The sequence below is a fragment of the Mytilus galloprovincialis genome, chromosome 11, assembly GCF_965363235.1.
Source record: "Mytilus galloprovincialis chromosome 11, xbMytGall1.hap1.1, whole genome shotgun sequence".
NCBI classification, from domain to species: domain Eukaryota; kingdom Metazoa; phylum Mollusca; class Bivalvia; order Mytilida; family Mytilidae; genus Mytilus; species Mytilus galloprovincialis.
Genome location: NC_134848.1, coordinates 32063338 through 32073672, shown reverse-complemented (window position 1 = coordinate 32073672; position 10335 = coordinate 32063338). Strand labels below are relative to the sequence as shown.

General features: G+C 34.1%; 1 pseudogene; it reads right to left on the bottom strand.

Annotated features, from left to right (window-relative positions):
* Positions 1-695: 695 nt before the first annotated feature.
* Positions 696-9846, bottom strand: LOC143050723 (uncharacterized; annotated as a pseudogene).
* Positions 9847-10335: the final 489 nt, after the last annotated feature.

Sequence of the window (10335 nt, the reverse complement as noted above, 5' to 3'; positions counted from 1 at the left end):
AGTAATCCGGACTGTATGTCCCAATTATGATTGTGGCCAAGTTTGGTTTAATTTGGCCAAGTAGTTTCAGAGGAGAAGATTTTTGTAAAAGTTAACGACGACGACGGACGCCAAGTGATGAGAAAAACTCACTTGGCCCTTCGGGCCAGATGGGCTAAAAAATCAGAATATGAAGCCACATTTGGCAAAATTTAGCTGAGTTATTTAAAGCAGAAAAAACAGGGTACAAAATGAAGGAACACATGTACATTTAGTTTACATATATTGTTTTTTTTTTTGTATTTAATAATCTTATTAAACTGTAAAGTACATTTGTATATTTAATAATATTAAATGTGATGGATTGGATTTACTTTTAATAGGACACTCAATGGTGTATGACTAGACAAAATGTATAAACATACATGTACAGTATATTGCATGAAAACAGTTAAATTTATAACTTAAAATAAATTACATGTAGTAAGCATAAACAAAACATAGGAAAAGAAGTCATACTATGAAAACTTGAAGTTTTACAAAATAATGTAATGATTAATTATAATGAAAAGATGTATCTAGGAATTTAAAAATTAAAAAGACTGACAGAATGTTTGCTGAATTATATTGTAAAGTTGGGACCCAAATTTGCATGAAATTTAGAAAATGCTAACCCCTGTCACCATACAATGTACACTGTTAAAAACTCTAACATTTTACTTTACACTTTCTACAATTTCTGCAGCTGATTCTCTGGAGAACCCCTCCTCCAGCATATACGAAAGACAGTCAGAATCAAACTTGCTGATTCCAGTAAACACTTGTGTAATGTCTTCTATTTCTGTTACTTGGTGTATGTCTTCTATTTCTGTTACTTGGTTTACACCAGACAGCGCTGGAGAAAAGAATTCCCATTCAGTACAATGATCTCCTCCTAACATTTCGAATAACTAACTGCACCGTTCTAGTTTTCTTTTCTGGGTTCTTTTCTCACATTAACATTGATTTTGTCTTTTTCTTTGTTTGTCATTTAACTTTGTTATTAATAAGATAATTGGTCATTTTAAAATTCAGACATTGCAGTAACGACATCTAAAAAGTCATGCTTGAATATCTCCTTTGGTTTTTTCAGTCTTTTCATTATACATGATTTACCTCCCTTATTGCAGAGTTACCTACATGTACATGCAATTATTAAATTCAGTAATAAGGTACATAGTGAAGAGCAACAAACATACGGCATATACGAAAGACAGTCAGAACCATACCTGCTGATTTTTCCAGGAAACACTTGTCATCTATTTCTGTTGCTTGGTTTACACCAGACAGCGCTGGAGAAAAGAATTCCCAATTTAGTACAATGATCTCCTCTTAAAATTTCAAATAACAGACTGCACCGTTCTAGTTTCCTTTTCTGGGTTCCATTTCAATTTATTTTGTCTTTTTATTGTTTGTCATATAACTTTGTTTTATTTTCAGGCTTTCAAAATGATGCTGTGAACGATTCTTTAACTGCCAACAACTTCTTTCTAAAATCTGTAATACCTTCATTTAACAGTTTTACTTCATATATTGTGTCTTCATTAAAACGATGAAATGAAGATATTGTCGTTAAAGGGTGTAAAATGAAAGTCAATCCGACAATCAGTTGTGCTCATTCGGAGGCATTGAAATTAACAAATGCTACACATACCTATACAAAAACAGTAATGAAACATATTACTCCTATGATGGGTAGTACGAATGCAGTGTTGGAGAACATTTTCCAAGACGTGAAACCAAAACGAATCATCATGGGTCTTACTTCGACCAACGCCGTGAACGGTGATTATCAACTTAATCCGTGAAATTTTCAACATTTTGACTTGCAACAATAACTTTGTACTGTGATGAAGTTCCTGTAGATGGAATTACTCTGAAACTACAATTCAACGAAGACAGGGGTGCAACAAATATTGCAGCATACGTTATAAATGTTTGATAACTGTGGAAATTGGGGCGGATATGCGGTGAATAAAATAACTAGATAGGACTTCAACAATGGTTTATTCTATTTCGATTTACAACCTCAGTTTTCAGATGCCAACTATCTATTACTGATAAATCAAGGAGAAGTCAGACTTAAATAACATTTTGAAACACCCTTACCAGAAACTGTTCCTTTACTCATTTTAGCCGAAAACTCTGGGTATTTTGAAATAACGGAAAATCGTTCAATCAAAGTAGAATACTAAAATTATAAATAATACTGTTTGTTGTATTTTCTTGTTATATTATAACACACCATAAGAATAAATGAGTCAACGGTAATTTCTTCGATTTTTTTATTTGATTTTTTTACTCAATGTAACAGAATACACAAATATATATAAATACAAATAAATAATAAACAAACACAACAAAACACTTGATAAAAAAGACAAAAGAAAGACATAAATTTCACAACATAACAAATATCAACAAACTAAATTAAAATTGGCCGCCAACAGGCAAAAGAAAGAGTCCAACAAAATGATAAAATTGATCATTTGGATATAAAGGCACAAAACTTTACATATTGCTAGTTATGATGCATTGTAACCCAATTTCTTTTTAATTGAATGTGAAGAATCGTAAAACGGGCTATGAATAGAGCAATACACTTATGCATAGTAGACAAGAACACATTTAAATAATTGATGAGTTATAACTTTTGCCAAATGGCATTCAAATTTAGAAGAAAAACAATTAATTTCAAATGATATAGCAACTTCTTCAAAAAGGACTAAAAGTACAGAATGATATTTAAGTCGAAGAGGAACTAGAAATGTGACACTGATTTGGTATTAGGTCGGTGGTTTTGTTTTGCTAGAGTCCATCATTTTCGTATCTATTTAACAAATGGTTTTTGACAAAAGTATGTCACATCAAATTTGGAAAGTGTTAAAAATATTTTCGCATTGAAATACTTTAGTTCTTCCTGTCTTCAAGTTTCATAACAAAAATATCTTTAATACAATGGTTACTTACTCTCCATGTTGGAGCACAGTCTATATCCCGGTCGACACAACCCAGTGACACGTATTGCCTCTCCAGAGGAATTACTCGAGGAAAGACCTGTTTCCCTACTCATCACAACCTTCCACCATGCAAGAACACCAAAAGGTAGTTTCCGAAATACGACCATCGAGAGTGAATCACAAAAGGAAAGAGGGTCTATGGTGCTGTGTTGAAGATCTTGCCTTCATAAGCTGGTTTGGTTATCTAGACTATAATACTGGTTCCAGGTGTTATTTTGAGAAAACGAGCAAGAACTTTCCAAATTGTGTTGTACCTGAGAAAGATGTTTCAGCCCAACTGTTGTATGCTGAGGAAAATGGGGTCATTTGGATTCCAAAACTTCCAGACTTATGAATGAAATGTATGTCGTGTCTTGACATTCGTCAGTTAATTCTTATATGTTGTTTTTGTTTATCATTTCTTTTGTAAATATTGTAAAAATTGAACTGTATTTGTAAATATGTTAATATAAACTGAATTGTTTCATTTGTAAAAAGTTATATATCATGTACAGTTAAGTTAACTACTTTGTAGACTACCCTAAAATATTGCAATTTGATCTTTTGATTTTTAACTTATTATTAAATTTAGACATCAAGTAAATATAAATATAAAATATTATTTTTTGTCATTTTGGTTCCATTCATGCTTAAAAAATAGTACTTTGTTGTTATTAAAAGTTGTCAAAAAAGGCGGGACTTAATTTTATAAGAATTTGTATTATATGTATAAATGTAAATAATAAATAAAGCATGTTGTACAAATTTACACGTTTTTGAGTTATTCATCTTAGTTGATTGATCCTATTGTAGAAGAGGGACGAAAATCTAAAACAAACTGACAACGCCATGGCTAAAAATTAAAAGGACAAATAAACAACAGCACACACGACACAACATAGAAAACTAAAGAATAAACAACACGAACCCCAACAAAAAACTAGGGGTGATCTCAGGTGCTCCGAAAGGGTAAGCAGATCCTGCTCCAAATGTGGCACCCGTCGTGTTGCTTATGTGATAACAGAAGTCACAGTAAGTTAATATCGGCAATTCTTATTTCCTTGGCTGTGAATTCAGGCCCTATTGAGATCAAAACCGGATGATTGACTTCTGTTTTCTCTTAGTCTCTCTGGTTTCATGCACACAAAACGTAAAGCCTGAAAGTGGGTTAAACACCTTTAATGCATTTTATACTAATTAATTTGTGGCTTTTCAGCTAAATTTCAAGGATATACCAACTATTTCACTTTGAATCATAACCACCGAATATACTGATCATTTTTAGCATACAATTATCCTGTGTCCGATTCTCTGTTCATTGTCTTTAAAAATCTTGTCTATTCAAATACCACCTGGGTACATGAGTTTTTCTTAGAAAATGAACAGAGAACCATGTCATGGGTACCCCTGTCTGTTGGTGAAATCAATTAAGACCCAATTAAAGTACCTTCTATCAGGAATGCATTTGCAATCATTCTTAAATGAAATACAAAAAGAAAGAGAGAAACAGAGTTTAAAAGGATTGCTCCAAATTTAAATCTTTGCAAGACCAAGTTGTACTAAATTTAGGTTTTAAACTCGAAATGTTCTCCGGTCATGCTTCAGTGATTCCCTACGTGAGCAAACACATTTTTCCCAAGAAATGAGGGCCCTTTACATCCGCCTCTAGAGACTATATATAGAAGTCTATAAAAAAGACCAACCCGTAAATTTACTATGTATTTGATCGTCTAGAATAGACAGTACTATGCAGATATTAAAGGAAACAATTATATTAAAGTTTAAAAATTTGCACGACGACACAAATATAATATGTTATAATACGAAGGTTATTAAATCGTGCAGACAAATATTTCGGCTTGTCAAAAAGCCTTCTTCATGTGTCAATAGTTTTAACAATACATGTATGTCTTTGATGGTAGTCATCAATACCACCCAAAAACATGATGGCAATAGCACAAACTGGTATCAAACTATTTCACATATTATGACAAATACAAGGGTGGTGCACTTTTGTTGTGGAAATGTTTTGAAGATATTTACTTTAATCATATACAGGAACAAGAAACGCACATGAAAAAAACTAATTAACTTTTCATTCTTTGCTCTCCTGTTCACTCAGTGTGTTTTTTTTTTTCTTTTGAAATGTAAGAGGACAAACATTTGGTAAATCTAAAGGGTCGTGCAATAGTATTTTTTACAAGTTAACCAATAAAAGAACTACCATTTAATTTTGAGAGGGGGTGCTAGGATAAAAATAGCTACCATTTAATTTTGAGAGGGGGTGCTAGGATATATATAGCTACCATTTAATTTTAAGAGGGGTGCTAGGATATATATATATATCCTAGCACCTAGGATATATATCTATACCCTAGCACCCCCTCTCAAAATCAAATGGTAGATATATATATATATAAGTAGTGTTGTATTGGGGATTCTAGGGGGTTTTCTTGCAATATATTGCAATGTCTGGAATGTGTGACGTCATTCAGTATGTAAGGAATGTTATAGGTTCGGAATGTGTGACTTTCTTCAGTATGTAAGGAATGTTGTAGGTTAGGAATGGGTGACGTCATTCAGTATGTAAGGAATGTTATAGATTGAAAATGTTTCAGTGATATGTTATATCATTAAGCGCAGTTTCCATATATTTTAAATGGCAACATTGGTGTGTGTAAAGAAGTCAATATTGAATCAGTTAGGATATAGAGACTTGCAGCATTGGATGTCCAATTCAAATAATGTGTATATAGGTAGAGGTATGCCATCTTATGTTGAAGGTAGTAAATGGCCGAATCCTTTCCAGGTAAAGGCATATGGACGCGAGAAATGTATCCAATTATATAGGGAATACATATTAACTGATACCACGGTCTATAATGGCAAGACATTGTCTGAATCATTGTGTGAACTTAGAGGTAAAAATCTAGGTTGTTGGTGTCACCCAGCCCCCTGTCATGGAGACGTTCTGATAGAATTGCTTAAAAAAGGGTAACTGTGTCGGACTATGTCATATATTTCAACAACCACACAACAGTTAACATGCTTTCTGATAACTCATCAAGTCAGTATGCAAGCATTAGATCTAGTCTGAGTTCAATATATCGCAACTACGATTTCCATCTAGGCATAATAAAAATTTCTGGAATCTGCATCATGTTATCCCTGATATGTACGACACTGGTTTTGACTAGTTCTTTATATAAAATTGATAAAGGATACAACAAAACAGAATGTATACAGCTATTAGATAAGTCAGACTTTCCCTGGAATGACACTCATTGCATTCAGTTATTTGAGTTACCAGACAACGAACTATATGTGAGGGTGTGCAGGTATCAAGAATCAGTTATACTGGACATAAGAAGGTTTCACAGAGGACAAGCAACTTCAATTGGACTGTATTTGAACTTAAACCAATGGAACTATCTGGAGAGACTTCAGAATGCTATAGACAAGTCCATAGATAATGCATTAAATGTGACACTTCATAAAAATATTGAATAAAAGTAAAAGTTTTGTCTGTGATTCATTACTTTCCATAGATTTCTTATAGATCCTTGACTGAGGCTGACTATTTTGTTAAGGTCAAATATACAAGATGTCTGATAACAGTTACTGGATACCTAAATTTCAACCTTTTTCTCAGGATTTTTTGTTTTGTTTTTGTCGTGTTTGCAGAAAACACTTTGATTTAGAATAATTATCTTTCCAAATGTCTGCGAGGACAAAGAAACATCCAAGTTTTCCCATGATTTTCAGTTCTGATGGCACCTGTAGTAATAAAAGTTCATTTTGAAATGGATGTAAATGAAATTATGTTTTTGATGACTTCTCTTTTCAAAGAACATATACATGTTGCACCATATGCCACTTAAAACAAAACAACAGGTTAGAAAATCTATGTAATTAAAAGTAGGTAATTGACTCAGCAGGTACATAAGCATAATCCTCTTACAACATATTAAACATCAAAACATGTGAAATATCCATTATGAGGTGATTAACCCCAAAGACTGCCTGTGAAATAAATGAAGACATTTTCATTTTCAAATATTAAAAAAAAACCTCTCCAGCATTTTTGAGAAGGTAACATTGAGAATGGAAATGGGGAATGTGTCAAAGAGACAACAACCATAGAAAAAAAACTACAGCAGAAGGTCACCAACAGGTCTTGAATGTAGCGAGAAATTCCCGCACCCGGAGGCGTCCTTCAGCTGGCCAAACATTAATTATAAATAAGATGTGGTCTGAATCTGATTGCCATTGCGACAACTCTCAATCCAAGACGCATAATATAAAAAGTTAAAAATCAGCACAGTAAGCTATAAAGGACCTCACTGAACAACAGGTTCCTCACTTAGGACATGTGTATATAATAAGTTTAAGTAATAATTTTGATAGCCTGTGCCCTATTTTTCTAGAAAAAAAAAGGTAGACCTACTTCCGCCAACAAGGACTCATAACTATTACCTGGGGCGAACAATAATGAGTTGAACATTATTTTTCACACCAAACTATATACATATACCTCAGACAACAACAGCAATCGATATTATCATTATTATTCACCCCAGACAATAATTATGAACCCATATAGACTACATCACAACCTCAAATTTAAGCAAATAATATATAGTTGTTAGACTAAATTATTTCCTTCTGGTTTTGACATTAGTATTTCTGTGGTTTAATTATTTGGTATTTTTGTTTCATTGCCTTTTTTTCATAAAATCTCACAGTATAATAGTTTATCATAAAAATCCCAACCAATACAATGTGTAAATTTAAATACTTCTTTGGCTATTAATGAAACACATAAAACATATAGTGTTTCACTTGTTAATGTTTTTTTTTCTTAATGAATGCTTGTAATTTAAATTATGATGTGCACCGCCGTAATTAATGTGGTGGATCAATAGAACGACATGATGGCTGCTTCAATTTTGTCCGGAGAATTGAAAATCACAATTATCGAATGCTGAGTTGGAAATAAATGCTGATAACATGTATGATGAGATTGGCATTGTAACTTGTGCATTCTCTGATGATGTTTGTAACGGAGAAGGAACGGATGCAACATTTGAAGTAGCACTGGAACTTTCAGCTGTTGACACGGTTAGTACTGGTGCTGAAGTAGATTTTTGTGAAGACACGTCATAGCCTGAAGAAATAGACGATAGAGTTTCACTCAAGCTTTCCTTTTGAATTACAGAACATCCACGGTTATAACTTCTGACAGAGCTCTCGTTTTAGTGCCCGCTTATGTTCATTATATGCCGGAGCTCAAACCCGGCATCATTCATAGCTTGAATGGCAGTTGCGTGGAGGCAATGGGCTGTGTATAGTCTAGAGCAGCCAGCATTCCCAGATATATCACCCATAAATTTTGAAAACTGGTACTGCTTAACCGACTTCATTGAAAACCATATATTTTGTTCATCTGGTGAGAGATTTGCATCTTTATCACAGTGATTAAAGAGTGATTCTGTTTTAGGATCTGTTTCATCAATCAGTAGCTGCCAATCATTCACAGGACATTTGTCTGATTTTGTTTCGTACATCCTTTTGTCGACAGAAGCTTCTGAATTGCCCACCTTGCCTATTTTTTGACGTGTTTCATGTGATAATGTTACCTACTTCCTGTCATTTTCATTTTTTTGGAATGTGAACGATGCAAGATTCAATTGCTGGTGGAATTCTAGACCCCGTGAGACAAAATGCATAGCTGAGTTGTACCAAACCCTATATTATATATAATCAGGCCGTAAGTTCCCGTTTGAGTTGTTTTACATTTATCATGTATAGGGGCCTTTCATAGCTTACTATGCGGTATGGGTTATTTGTTGAAGGCCGTCCGATGTCCTATAGTCGTTTAGCCATTTGGTCTCTTATTGAGATTTGCCCTATTTGTACACTTATCATTGCAGACAGACAGATCAGAAAGTTTACACACGTTAAAACCCGTCGTATAGTTAGACGATAAGACAGACGAACAGTTTTTAAGCTCTACTTCTAGACAAGTATGCCAATATTAATACGTATACGCCGTAAAAAAAGGTTATGTAACTTACCTTAGCCGTATTTGGCACAACTTTTTAGAATTTTGGATCCTCAATGCTCTTCAAAAAAAAAAATTCTTAAGTTGATCTCTTCAACTTTGTACTTATTTGGCTTTATAAAAATGTTGCTATGAGCCTCACTGGTGAGTCCTATGTAGACGAAACGCGCGTCTGGCGTACTAAATTATAATCCTGGTACCTTTGATAACTATTTACACCACTGGGTCGATGCCACTGCTGGTGGACGTTTGGTCCCCGAGCGTATCACCAGCCCAGTAGTCAACACTTCTGTGTTGACATAAATATCAATAATGTGGTCATTTTTTATAAATTTCCAGTTAACAAAACTTTGAATTTTTTTGAAAATTTACTAAGGATTTACTTATTACCAGGCATAGATTACCTTAGCCGTATTTGGCACAACCTTTTGGAATTTTTTATCCTCAATGCTCTTCAACTTTGTACTTGTTTAGCTTTATAATATTTTGATATGAGCGTCACTGATGAGTCTTGTGTAGACGAAACGCGCTTCTGGCGTACTAGATTATAATCCTGGTACCTTTGATAACTATTTACACCACTGGGTCGATGCCACTGCTGGTGGACGTTTGGTCCCCGAGGGTATCACCAGCCCAGTAGTCAGCACTTCGGTGTTGACCTGAATATCAATAATATGGTCATTTTAATAATTTTCCTGTTACAAAACTTCGAAAAACTAAGGATTTTCTTATCGCAGGCATAGATTACCTTAGGGGCGACTTCATTATGGGGTAGCAAGACTCATAATGCAAAAGGTGGGATCATTGAGGACTTTGTCTCTCAAGAAGGATTATGCATTTTAATGATGGATCTAATACTTATCTTAATCCTGAAAACGAGCCTTATTCTTCTATTGATATCACTATTTGCGACCTCTCTCTTCTTCTGGATTATTCATGGCGTATTCATGATGATCTATGTGAAAGTGATCACATTCCAATAGTACTTGAACATCTTTTTCCTCTGCCCACAACAGAGAGTACCACGTTGGAAACTTGACAAGGCGGACTGGTCCTTGTTTGAGAATCTGTCAAGCGGAACTTCAGTCAAAGATGTTTGAGACTGTACAAGATCCAATTTTAACTTTTAATAGTTGCAACGCCAATTGCTGGCAGAACTATTCCTAAGACCTCGGCAAATGCGAAACATCCCAGCAAACACATGGTTGGATGACGCTTGTGATCAAGCCATAGATGACCGTAAAAAAATAGGAA